Raw genomic sequence first — 13918 nt, forward strand, 5'->3', positions numbered from 1 at the left:
AAGATCGAATGGAACAAAATTCGACGGCTGTTCGCCCCAATTTCTTAAGAAAGTACTGGCAATTGCCAGGTCGATGTGCTTTCAATAGGTGTTTCTCAACGTGTGTTATTCTGTGTGCCGGTATAACGCTCATTGAGACTGCATTTTGTACTGCTAGACGAGGCTACTGCAGGAATGCATGAACCCACCCTCTTTTCTTTTTCTCAAACCGTAAGAAGCACAAGGAGAGTGAGAAGAGTTTATTATAAGCATTTTTTGCCTTCGAGTGCAGGCCTCTTAATTCAAAGGCCCAAAGTAGGCTCTCCCATTGTTCCCTCGAGGCTTTTGTGGGGTGCCGGATGTTAGTTAGAGGGAGCTCGGGCACATTCATGGAGACGCCTCATTAAGGCAATGCGCATGCGCGACACCGTTTAGCAGCTGCGCGCCATTTGCTTCGAATAATTAATCTGCGAGTTCTGAAGCGGCGAACTTTACACATAGTAGCGGTAAAAATAGAAAGGAGTACTATGGAGCCGAGATTGCAGGCAGTGTACTCGTTTCGATAAAAGCATGCCTACACCAGCAATATTTAGTTAACACAACCACTAACCGGTGCAGTCTCTCAGTGGTTTTGTCACTCGGCTGCTAACCCGAAAGACGCGAGTTCGATCCCGGCCGCGGCCGTCATATTTCAATGGAGGTGAAATGTTGTGCGATATCAGTGGGCGTTAAAGAACCCCAGGAGATTGAAATTATCCAGAGTTCTCCACTACGGCGTCCCTCATAGCCGGAGTCGCTTTGAGACGTTAAACCATAAAAGCAAAACCAAAGAGCCCAGCGCATTTTGTTAAATGTGGTTCACTCTTCATGACGTGTACGAGCTGCTGTGGCACAGTGGCCGTTTGATTTGCTTGCTAAGCCGAATGTCGCGGTGGCCACATCTCAATTATTCCGAAATGCGAAGGTGCCCATGGGCTATGAGGTGTCGGTGCACGTCAGACCTCGGGCGATAGAAATTATTCCAGAGCTCTTTAGCTGGGTGCCTTTCACAGTCCGTGTTTCGCTTCGGTACGATACACTTCATATACATGCCTTCGCGATGTTTCAATGGTGAAGTAAAGAAAGGTATATGACAGTAAAATGACAGCTAATCATAATCAATAGCAGGCCCATACGTCTTGATCATCAAGATGAAACACCGTTCGCGTGATATACTGGTCCTTGAGAAAGCCAGCTTATGAGGCGGTGAACCAAAGTCTAGTTGTGGCAGCCAATTAGAATGAATTCGAGAGTTAGTGTCATCATCCTTTCTATTGCTGCTAGTCAATATCGCAATTACTCACTAACACATCGCATTTATTTGTAGTTTTAAAGAGTGTTTTTGCGCTCGATGGTGAAATGATTTTGTGACGAAACATCAGAGAAATAGCAGCCGTTTACGCAACCGCACTAAGCGTCCAGAGCGTATGCAAACTTCGTTTCACGTGTCACAACAGAGTGGATTAAGCAGCAGGCTCCGACCAAATGTCATCTGGATTCTTCGTGGAGAGCACTTGTTGTTCACTTCAAGCGAAAATTAAAAAAAATTAATGCGTAGGTTACCATACGATATGTTTATGTTTTATGGGGGTTTAACATCCCAAACCGACCCAGGCTACGAGGGACGTCGTAGTGAAGGGCTCCGGAAATTTCGACCACCTGGGGTTTTTTAACGTGCCCCCACATGCACAGTACACGGGCCTCTAGCATTTCTACCCCATCGAAATTTGACCGCCACGACCGGAATCGAACCCGCATCTTTCCGGTCAGCAACCTAGCGCCACAACCACTCTGCCACCGCGGCGACTTTCATGAGATATGTGACAGGCGACAAATCTTCGTCAGTTGTATTGGTTGTAAATTTCGCCTTTATATTCATCGTCTTCTCACTGCGCCCTGAATTTCTTTTTTGCCGTCGCCCTGCCTTTTGTTGCGTGATCTCTTGGTGGGTGTAGGCTTCAGCACGGTAAAGGTGGGTTAGTGATGGGTGGATACCTCCTGGAAGATGGAGGTGGATGATGCGTAGTGGTCGGTTGGTAGATGCTCGTAAGTGGAAAGTGCATTTTTACCGGTCGGTGCCCGGGAAGTACACCCATCGGAGGGTGCTCCGAAGCTGCCTCTATCCGCTCCGATCCGCTAGGAGCGCTGAACGGGAAAAGCTTCACATAGACACTGAGATCATGGCTTATTCCCTGAAAGAGGTCTATACTGCTAACACTGTAAAAGAAAATGCAGTGCAACACTTGAAATGATGCGGAGTATTAACCAGTCGTCATACGAATTTACTCTTGCAGTGCCGGCGAGCAGTGGTAGAAACACCACACTCGTGGCGGCAGCTTTGACACACTCAAGTTCTTAGCCTTCTAATTTGCAGCATAACTAAACACTGAACGGCGCAGCCGAACTGCATATTTTTTTTTTACAAAGTGGACATTTAGAAAAGGTTAGTACATCCCACGTGCCGCGGCTTTTAAATGGCGCACATCACGAGAGGACACTGACCTTCCGGCATAGTGGTGCCAGATATATTGTTTACACCGTGCGACAGAGATACAGCCATTGAGGCACGTTCAGTGTGTAATTGTGCCTGCCCCTACAACCACTACAACAAGCAGATCCATTAGCGAAACATTTAAAGTGTATACCGGCAAGTGAAACTGCTCGGCACGAACGGTAAACACTCTGCTTTCTCTTTCAATTTTCATCTCATTACCACCTCATGAAAATACAGTTCTCATTAGTCGATACGTTCCGGTGTTGCTTTCACCGTCACGAACACAGTCTGTAGCGCAAAGCAGATTGTAGGCGAACAGACGGCGCGCAAAACTGAAAACTACCTGCAGCTGTCAGGGGCCGAGCTATGCGCCCAGGGCGCTCACTGCAAAGACGCGGGCACTCGTTCGAAACTGCCACATGCGAGGGCAGGTGGTCGGAGCAGTTATTGCTCGACGGCTGCGTACCTGCTGCGTTGTTTACGGGCTTCGAGATCCGTGCCCCGGTTGGCTTGCCCAGCCCATCGACAGTTGGACTTGCGGCTTCAGCGCTTAAAGGTCCTAGAGACGCAGTTTCAGAACATTGAAGTGGACGCGTGTGCGACCGGGTGTCAAAGAACGAAGGGTGAAAGAATATGGTCTTGGCAGCAAGAGATTATTCATAAGCCTGATGAATAGGAATCCAGAATTTTACAGTGAGAAAGCAGAAAGGAGTCTAAAACAAATTCAGTAAAAAAGATAATTAAGTCTGAAGAAAAACATTGCCAAAATTGAAGTATTTAGCGATAAGGTGACCTCTGAAGCTCATCATGTCACTGAGCTTGGGCATCACCAAAATATAAAATGCAAACAGTTAAAACAAAAATCTGGTGCCTTCATAGTTCCGCACCAGGGAACACGAGGAAAGCCGCCGTACGTGACAGTGTTGCGAATAAATATCTTGCATTCGGGGGCGTGTCTTAAATAGCAATGGGACGGGTCGACGAGCTCGTGCTTAGGAACAAATGATGCACATTTCATTCCACGAATTCATTGCTTTCTTTCTACCTGTAAAAAACAAGCTGCTAACGACTCTTACAGCATCCTTCAGTTCTTCCTTTAACCAATTCTGAAAGTTAGATATCTTATAGATGCATGATGCAAGATGATGCAAGAGATGCAAAAGATGCATGATGCAAGATAGTGAACAAGGGAGCCGTAGCGCTCCCGAAACGTCTTTCCACCTTTATTGACTTTGGCCAGTGACCAGCAATCCTCATCACCATGATTCCTGAGCAGACGGTATACCGTCAAACCCTCGACTACTTTCTTTCTACCTGTTCGTTTCGTTATTTGTTTTTTTTTAACGCTGGGTCATCGCAACATCGCAACAAATGAACTAAAGGCTGAGGCTCACTCTCCATCTCAGTAGTTGCATAGGCGTGTGGACAGTAGAAAGCACGCCCGTGCACACCATTGCAACGTGCACAGTAAAGATATCGTCATTTCGTAACTGCCCTCACTTTTTCACTTCCTATCAATGTTAACAATAATAATGTTTATTTGACATCATACTTTTAGATGAGCGGGTGACGGGAACAAAGCTGCTCGCAGGCAGCTTAGCCGGTCCGCAGCGCCTTCTTTTAGTTTTTATTTTGGCAGAAGAAGGTAGAAAAGTACCTTAAAAAGGTACACGAGTTGGCATAGTAGATGAAGTTGACTTTCGGTATAATAATAATATCTTAATAAAAAAAACAGAATAGCAAGAAATCACAAAATAATACACTTTACATAAGGCGGAGATTACGGCAATAACAATAAAATAAATCAAAGCCATTTAATTTGTAGGCGTTCAAAAGAAAGGGTATCATGCAGGATAGGCGCTGTTGCCCGGTGTTCCGACGAGAGGTAGGAGCTATCCATCTTTCTGCATACCGAGTGTGTATCGTGGCAAATTGATTTGCAAATTCGCAAGACTTTATAAACTATTCAATTTTTGTCTTAATTCTGTTTCGATCTTCACACTCAGTCGGTATATAGTGCATATAAGCACACTATATATATCACTTCACCTTAGGTCACACACGATTGACTGCATTTTCCTTCCGTGTATCTATTTTCATTCTAACAATCAGCCGAGGGGATGTAGAAAATAACGAACAGGAGACGAAAGACAAGGAGATTTGCGTCAACAATGCTTTTTATGGCTATTAAACGGGGTTTGGGTGCCCTCTGTTGTGAGGTAGTTTTAAGGCTACTTTTTTGCTGCTGCCAGATGAAATAAAGCTGCTGAAATGTTCTGTGAGATACATCTAGCTGAAGTGCGCTTTTTATTGGTAGAACTATTTGCCAAAATTCTAGACACCCCTTCATGTGCCAGGAAACAGTTGGCCAAAGACGCTGTCAGTTACGTGTCTTCCACACCCGCCCGTGTCCATGTCCTCTTATTAATTTCACCTGGGAAATTTAAAATGGTGTTCTTTTTTTCTGTTGGTCCTTAACGCTTCATTTTCCATGTCACTTCATGGGTAACGGCGCTTCTTCAATATACCCGTCTTACACTTCTCTAAAATATATTCCCATTCCCAGCTCGCTGCGCGGGAAATGGGTGCTCGCAGTAGGCAGCGTATGCTTGCTGAAAGCCGCAACCGTACTTTGATGTCAGTGACACGGCGTAGCGCATAGTTTTTACAGCTGATTGCTAGATTTCAATATTTTTGGTATATTTACGGCTAGTTCCCTGCGCCCTGGACGACAAGCAAGAGCAAAAATTAAAAGTTCAACAAGAACCTGCGCCTTCGAAAAGTACAGCGAAGACGCAGTTAACTGGGGCGCGACACTTCCCAGAGACTGAAACAGTAAAAATCGGCGAAAAGCTATTAAATTTAGATATTATGCATGATAATACTCGTAATTGCCTAGCTTAAGAAGTCAGGTGCTCATTAATGTTACAGAAGGAGCTCTCCCATTTCAACATGCTTAACATTCCCACAGCCACATTTTTCGTCGGTAACAATGAAAGCACTGCGTCGCCAATAGCAAGCGGGCGATCGGGTTCTGGAGAACTCAAAGATCTGGCGGTGACAATTCCCGCGTAGAACGGCCGTTGAACGCACAAGCAAAAAAGGCAATGTTCTGATTTTCAGTTGTCTTTATAATTTTCAGTCTCTGCACAGCATCGCAGGTTGCCGCGCATTTAAGAAGAAAAAAACGCATCCCTAAGAGGGCATGCGTCTGCACTTCACTGTTCTTCCGCGTTATTATTTTTTACTGTTATTTACAAACACTGTTGGCCGTCATGTTGTTACAGTGGTAGAACGTAACACAGTGCATGGCGTCGCTGTTTTTCATTCAGTAACACTTCATTTCCACCGGTTTTCGAATGCATAGGCTCGGTTTGGTATTATTAGGTTCAACGTTCCAAAGCAAACGGCTACGAGGGACGCCATAGTAGAGGGCTTTGAAAAATTTCAACCACCTGGGGTTCTTTAACGTGCAAAGTACACAGTACTTGCACAGTGCACGGGCCTCTAGCATTTCGTCTAGATCGAAATGAGACTTCCGCGGCAGGGATCGAACGCGCGTATTTCTGGTCTTCAGCAGAATACCATTACCACTTAGCCACCTTTTAGCGCATAAAAATTGAAGATTTTCCGCTATAAAGTAAGACGTCCAGATTGTACAGTAACATTACATTCAGCCACCAAATCGGCTATTAAGGCACCGGTTTTTACATTTTTTTTTGGCGACAGAGATGTATGCCTGCACGTAGTTTTTATCTGTTGACAAATCAAGTAGTTATCGCCGATTGCCCATGTGCTGTAGCGTCTATCTCAGTTTTGCCGCCTTGTGCACTGTTCTATTAAGCGAGTAGCCTATGTCACGTCGATTCGTATTAGAACTACCATTGCCACGTCTTTATCTCGGAGAAGAGCAAAGAAATCAGCAGTTTTTTTTTTCAAGACATTTTTTTAAGCAGAATTTCCTACTTACGGTATTTAGTGGCCATGAAGTTTCCATCTGTGCAGTTCATACATGCTTCACTAACACGTCTAGCGCATAACTAATCGTAAAATCTGTTGGTCTTGTCACGGATACATTCAACTTATATTTGCTGCCTGCATAACCCATGTGCATCAATATCACGCGTGGTTGACTTTACGTACCTAACTCCCCAAGAAATGCTCCCAAGAAAATAATTACTTGCAATCCGCAGGTTTTGTGGCTGAGAGTGGTAGAAATGCTTAATGAAAACGAGTTAAGTATACAAAGTCGCGATCTGTTTACGAGAACGCCTCAAATAGGAGTACCTCTGCAGGTACAGTATAAGTCGCTGAATTTGCTAATACTTAGATTTATATGGCTTAAGGTCCCAAAGGAACTAAGGGACGTTGTGTTGGAAGGCTCAGGATGACTTATACCACCTGGGGTTCTTTATCGTACACTGACATGGTGGTGGTGAAAAAGAATTACTGTCTATAAAATTTTTAGAGAAAGGTGATTGGCCCTTTCCCCTCACAATACTACTCAGAGCCCTTATTCCGGGGCCCCATTGGCAAGCAACGCCGCCCGCGTCCGTTGAACCAAGGCCTTTTGAACCATGGGCACTTCACAGCCGAACTGGGCCGCCTCCCAGTCTATCAGCGCACAATCCTATCTAGGTATCTAGGAACTTGCAGATGTGGGCAAGCGCATGGTTCTGATGAAATAATGCATAACTTTCCCCCATGTGCGCTTAGTTTAGTTCTTCGGAACATCTGGGTTTAGGATTTCGGGTGTTTAGAGCGAGAAGTAAATAGACAATTAGCACAGACAATCCGTGCGCAGTTGCCGTACACAGTTTATCAGATAAAATGTATCCGGGACGTGGATGGGTGCATTGTATACACAAGGCTTATATTGCCGATATAAAAAAAATAATATGTCTCGCGTAAAGCAAATAAAGTTGAGACCAATATAAACAAGGCTTACTGAGATGCGGCTTTTTACAGCGCCATTAGGAGGTGAGTGACACACTAAAATTTTTGAGTTTTGCGCGCCAAAAATTATGACCTGGCAGTGGACCACTTGCCGTCCCGAGGAAAGCTGAATTATGCAGTGAGGCAGGCTCCTCAGTTGATTTGACCAGCTGTATACTTCTGATGTGCTGTGATATATATAAACTCTACCACAGGGGTGATGTTTTTGTTTATATTACCTTCACTGGAATGCCACGGTCGCGAACTCGCTTTCGGATGCAGAATGTACTAAGTACTGAGTCCTCGCGGCTGGTTCGACACCTCTGACAGATAAACTAATCAAAGCATTGACACACACCAGCTCTTGTTTTCCTTGTCCTGCCGCGTGCTTTTGTGGATATGACGTATTTTTGTTTTGTTTAGGCTGATTCTGCTTTTGAATCAGGGTTGCCCGGGAACAGGCGTTTATATGAAAACGACTGATTTTGTTCTTTACGGAACGCCTTAGCCAGTCAACTGCTGTCTCCCTGTTCTCGTCAAGGCGGAGCCCACAGCTGGCTTTCAGTGCGGTCGCCAAACGCAAGTGCAAGAATTGGAATGCGTTGTTCGACGCGCCGTCACGTAGTGGTAGAAAGGGCTGCCGATAATCAATAAAAAATTAAAAACTTTGCAAATTTTTTTCAGGGTAAAAATACACGTAACTGCATTTATCGTAAGCGTCCTATAGTTTGATTGAAAGGAGCAATCGGCACGTCTTCGATACAGGCTAGAGAAGGCGATGTTTTAATGGGGCCATTTAGGGTAGATTGAAGAAAAGCTGAAGAGCTTTCGCTCTCCTAAGGTAGTGTGGTTTAGATACAATTTTCGGGCCTGAAATGTAATTATTAGAATTTAAAATTTTCAGCCGCATTTTTCAAAGTACGGTTGGAAGGGTAGGATTCATCAGCCCAGCAACCAATAAAGGTTCTCACGTGGAATTTCTATAAACGCTATATTGTCAAGGGTGCTCGTTTCAGCTAACAATTCACGCCACATGAACTTTGCTTGAAGCTTAGAACCTCATACAATCGAATTGAGACAGCAGGATAAGAGTTTATTTGTAAGTATCGTCAGCATTCTTCTATAACTCTTCTGTTTTCGTACTCAACTGAGTGTATTTCGCGTCACTTATTGCTCAAACAGTGACTCCCGGTCAGTTGATGATCCAAGATGACGTACTTGATGACCACCGAAATGACCTTGGGACTACAAAGATGCTTCTTATGAGGGAGAGTGAAAAGCAATCGAAATGCACAGAATTATTGTCGCCAGAGCACCCCCCACAAGACTCCGACCTGCTGTCAGGATGGACTGATGATATTCAACTAAAAGGCGGCGATGTCGTGCCGAACTTCCCAGCTTTATGACTCGTGCTTGATGCCAATAACTAAAAATAAAGGATTACCACCGATCTCTGATGTGCTTCATTCCATAATATGGTTTCTTGAATTGTTCTGCAGTATTCAAGCTGTTTTAAATGCCTGGCTTTGACCTCCTGGGTCAATAACCCAGCTTCTGCCAAGACGACCGGTTATGTGCATTACTGAAATCGTGCCTTTCTGAATACATATCATTAAATGTGCCTTTGTTCAGTTTGAGGCGAAATTAATTACGTATTCCAAGGCTACTTCAAACATATGGCAAACGCTCGTAAAAGGCGGGCAGATATTCTTCGACAACACGGCACTCTGCCGAGGCAGTCCAAACAAGCCCAAGTGCTCTGTCATGCTGTTTCTTACTCTCAGCCCAACAAAATCAATCAATTATTAATTATGCAGCTGACTTTTAAGAAGAGGAAAAACTCCAACGAATGATTTAGCACAATAAAACAGCGATCACTGCTCATGTACGCCGACGTAACCTTGACGGCTAAGTCGCCGCTTACCCATACCAGGCGTGGGTACTGCTCACGTGCTCTCATAGGCCATGATCGTTCGATAAAGGCTGCCCCATTACCCAACAGGCATGCGCCTATCCTCCGCAATTACCGAAATACGCAGCATCGAGCACGTTATCGTCTAACCATAGCAACCACCTTTGATGGCGGCGGGTGTACCAGCACGATGACGCAGTTCTTTATCGAGCACGTCAAGGAAGTGGTAGTTCCATAAACGCTATTTCACAAGCGGAAGAGTACGCTTGATTTTTATGCAGCTAATTAGGTTAACGAGCTGCGGAAAGCCTACGCGATTAATAGTTACGAGCAAAGTGATTTGTACGAAGGGTGAAAAACGACTGACCTACGCTGCAAAGACGCGGTCGCAGTCCTGGAGCCGGCGGCAGGCGCTGTTCCCAGACGACGTGGCAAAGGGCCCAGGCCTCCTCCCTCGGTGCTGCGACCGCAGATGCAGCTCGTTTCAGCAGCCGCCGGATGCTAGCGCCGCCGCGCCGGAAGTGAAGAACAACGCCTTCCGGAAACCCGCGCGGTGACCGTCCGTCTGCGCTGTGCGAGGCGAGGCCCGTCGATAAGGCAAACGAGAACGTTATCGAAACGGCGCACACGGCGATCGGAATCCGCTTTACCGTTACCCCGGTCGCTCCGTTGTTTACCCCGGCTTTCCGCTTTGTTATTTTCTCTTGTTCTTTCCTAGCAAATGCAGCATCGTCGTCTGCACCGGGCGAGAGGATTGAGCAGACGCCGGCGCGTCGTCTGTTGGGCGCCATGACGCACCTGTGTCGTTTTCCACCCGGAGCACAGGTGGCGGGAATGGGGAACGCGAAGCGAGCGAGCCGAGCCGTTCAGTGTAAACCACGTGAGCTGCGGCTGTGAATGGCGGCAGCGTTGTTGTTCCAGTGCCGACAGAGAGTGTTCGGAATCTGTCTTACCGTAATCGGACAGCGTAATGGCTACTTCCGAAACTTAGAGCACAAAGAAAGCAAAAAACTATGACTTAAAGGCACTACCACGGTCAACTTTGTGTCATAGTTTTACAGCGCGAATTTTGAAAGTAATTCGAATACAGTGTTGGAGGTAACATTTGAAAGCATACCTAGTAGAAAAGTAACGTCCCCCCCGCTCTATCGTTGATAGCAATTTGTGCATTGCGTCATTTTTATCGCTACGCGAGTTGCTTGTGTACGGAGATAGATATAATGGCTCAGCAAGTGCGTAAGCTTCTGTTGGTAAAGTGTTTCATTAGATTGCTTTCAGGAATGTTTATGATCAACAGGACAGCGTGCTTACTTTGTAGGTTCGCCTTTTAGTGAGGGTGCAGATGCACAAGAAGGTTTCCTGATCGGTTCTATGGGAGCACAGATAAGGAAAGAAACAGATCTAAGGGACTTCTGTGGACGGAAACGTTGAACTGAACTGATTTTATCAATTATTATCATAAAACGAAGCACTTGGCCTTACATGCCACCAAGAGAGACGGTCGCACGAAAAGATTTGCGAAATGATATCAAGTGGCCAGTGATTATATGGTTAAGCGAAAACAAGTCAACAAAGGCAGCAATTATTCATTAGCACACACATAAGCCGGCCATATGGATACAAAGGAAAGTTACACAGCGTTCTCGAAAATTGGCCTAGTTAAAAGATTGGCTCGAAGTTTCCACTTCGCGTTCTTCATCAATTCGTCCTCAAACTACCAACTACAAATCGCGCATGTTATCTGAGTAAAGATAAGTGCTGGGCAAGGGTTCTAGCCTCGCAGAATCAGGAGTTTTTAAACTATGAAGTTTTTTAGAAAATCGTAAAGCTTTTTTCTGTTGTGTTTCTGTACTCATGTGGGTGGTTATCACCAATTATTAGTATTTTTGAAATCTGCAACACCTTCGGGTATTGCCCTCAGTATAAGTACACTGAAGTAAATCAGAAGTAAAATATTAGGACCGAGCCTCGGCAGCAGATTATGACGCAGGGGGGGGGGGGGGGGGGGGGGTGAAGGGTGCAAGTTAAACTGCAAGCCGCTCTGCTCCTCTTGCTTTGCATTCCTCCCTGCTTTCTAAACGTCGACGGCTCGGCTCCAAAGGATGCTAAGCGCTTAAAGTAGGAGCCTACACCACTAGACGCAAGCATCCCAACGGACCGCGGCTCGTACGACGCAAAATATTTTTTTGCAGTATTTCTGGCAAAGACATTGTGGCAAAAACAGAATTTTCAGTTGTATTGTACTGTTCTTTCTCGCCGGCACAGAACTACAGAAAAGAAGGCCATAAGTCTACTACTACAGCACGAGAGGCAAATATAACTATACTACAGAAAAATCTAATCGTTACGACAAAGCGACAAAACATTTTGTCCTATTTTGGGCCTTATTCTGTCGTTTTTTTTACCCTTTCAGTATAGTGTTAAAAAAGCATTAACAATTAACTCACGCCGCACGGAATAATCTTGAAATGTCGCGCGTTTTCGAGCATGTAGTAGAAGAGAAGTCTAAAATTTTAATGAACAGAGATTATGCATATAACTGTCTTACCTTTGCTTGATCACTCTCTTGATGAAGAAGGGTTGAACTTGAATTCCATCCTCTGGGATGAGCGGTGATGATTATTTTTCGTGCCACGCATTTTTGTGCGAAAGTAATGGTAAAGATCCTGCTTTCCGTGGCGCCCAAACAAAGAACGAAGCTGGTTATTACTGCTTTTGATAAACTAGTACTTTACAAAATTCCAACCGGCAATAACAAATATTCTTGCGCAACAAAGTTTGCACTAGCGACCCCACACCAGGTACTTTTTCACGCGCAATGTCCGAAACTTCTTGGCACTCGCCCATAAGCCCTACTGCCAGCTGATTTCCTTTCTTGTCCACGGGACACGGCGAACCCATCCGCCTCATTTGGCGCTCAACAGCCGCGCCACAGTCGGCGCGGTGGGCAACCGACGACAGCTGGCCGCATCGCGAAGTGCTGCTCCGAGCGTACTGCCATCGTTTTCTATTTCCAAACCCGGAGCTGGAACTCACTGGGCGCCCGCAGAAGCGCACGCTTGCGCCGCCAGCTTGCTGAGGTTTACGAGTTCCGTGCAGCCGTGGTGAAGCTCATAAGGAAGCGAACGCTGCTACACACTACGCGACAGGAAGTAGTTCCTGGATCCGGCTTTGTTGCAAAGAACGCACATTTACAAAGCACGTAGATTCGAACATCCCGGTTGATTGAGTAGCAACCAGCGTTTGCATGCTGTTCAGGTAAAGCGGAGATTGCCGGAGCAAAACAAAAAACTAGTAAGAGTAAGCTCTGTCTAAGCGGAGCGCTACAATTTCAAACGCGTGCGCTGAATTTTCATTGGTTAGACGCAGGCTCCAGCGCATCGCTTACTGCATGCAACTACCGCGATAAAACAGTAGCGACGGCGGGCTCCGCATCTGCGCGCACCTGCGCCACCAAGCGGTCGGTCGCGCGTGCGCCCCTGCACCTGCGGTGTTCGGCGCGCGTCCATTTGGTGCTCTGTACTGCGCATGCGCTGCTTATCGCGGCGTGCGGGTCCCGCGTTGTCTCCCTACGGCTTTTTGCGGGCCTGTGATGTATATACAATTCCCAGTCGCACGCCGGGGAACGCGAACAGCTGCGCGCGGGCATGCGTACATAGTGAGCTCGAGTAAAAGCGAAACAAAAGAAGAAAACAAACACCGCAAACAGCAACACGAGTAAACAAAAAGAAAAGAAAGAGCTTGCAGAGAAGTTCACGACAGCCGTTTTGCAGGCGCTGAAGGTGCGTTCGCGTGCGTTTTGTTTTGTTTCTTCTGAAACTTTTTTTTTACCCGCCATCGAAATGTCGCCCTCCAACTCTTTGTGCTCTGAAGCAGTCAAGCCGTCATATCTACTCACTCCGCTGCTGCACAACGCGGACTCGTCTTCCAAGCAGCCGCCGCCGGTGCCCTCGGAAAAATGCCACCAGAAATGCCGCAGTGTTCACCTTTAGCCAGGAACATTGCGATGGCTACGATGTACGGCTTATAAGCCGAGTTCAGGGTTTTGAGGATAGCTGTTGAAACGAACTGATTTAAAAATGTACAGCTGTTCAGCATTCAAATTCAAATGAAATCTTTATTTCATGCTCACCACGAACATGGGGAGATGAAAAAAAAAGCGCTGTTTTAGGCAGTTTGACGAGTTTCCATCCGGCGTTAAGATGCGAGTTAGAGCTTTGTGTGCATTGAAATTCGTCAAAACGAATTTTATGCCATGATGTTCGAAAGCTTTTGTTCCAGGGTTATTTATCGATGGTCGAAGGCAGGGGTGAAAGAAAACGGCTCAAAAGTCTGAGCCCGCCGGCCTCACACCCAAGGCTTGAGTCAAAATTTGCGAAAATATTCAGGCTACGAAACTTCACTGTGCCAGCGATGAAAAATTTGCAGTCTTCTGAGTTGACGAAGTCGCATTTTCATGACGACAGTTTGCCCAACATCACTGCGACTTGCACTGAGAAAGAAAGGGTGTTCTTAAAGCACTCTATAAAAGTACTCAATGAAGTAGTACTCAATAAGAA

General features: G+C 45.9%; 1 protein-coding gene across 4 annotated transcripts in view; it reads right to left on the reverse strand.

The window, feature by feature from the left end:
• Positions 1 to 12364, reverse strand: part of LOC149333224 (uncharacterized) — a 29042-nt gene extending 16678 nt beyond the window's left edge. The window contains exons 1-2 of one of the 4 annotated variants that reach the window (XM_089558598.1): positions 11908 to 12364; positions 9727 to 9929 (exon numbers count right to left, since the gene is read on the reverse strand). The gene's annotated coding sequence lies outside the window, so the exon portion shown is untranslated. Of the gene's footprint in view, positions 1 to 9726; positions 10135 to 11907 lie in introns of those variants that run through there. The other 3 variants (XM_089558600.1, XM_089558599.1, XM_089558597.1) reach the window with 3 other exon arrangements.
• Positions 12365 to 13918: the final 1554 nt, after the last annotated feature.

This window comes from Amblyomma mixtum, chromosome 8, assembly GCF_055824585.1.
Source record: "Amblyomma mixtum isolate Tamu chromosome 8, ASM5582458v1, whole genome shotgun sequence".
In the NCBI taxonomy this organism is placed as follows: domain Eukaryota; kingdom Metazoa; phylum Arthropoda; class Arachnida; order Ixodida; family Ixodidae; genus Amblyomma; species Amblyomma mixtum.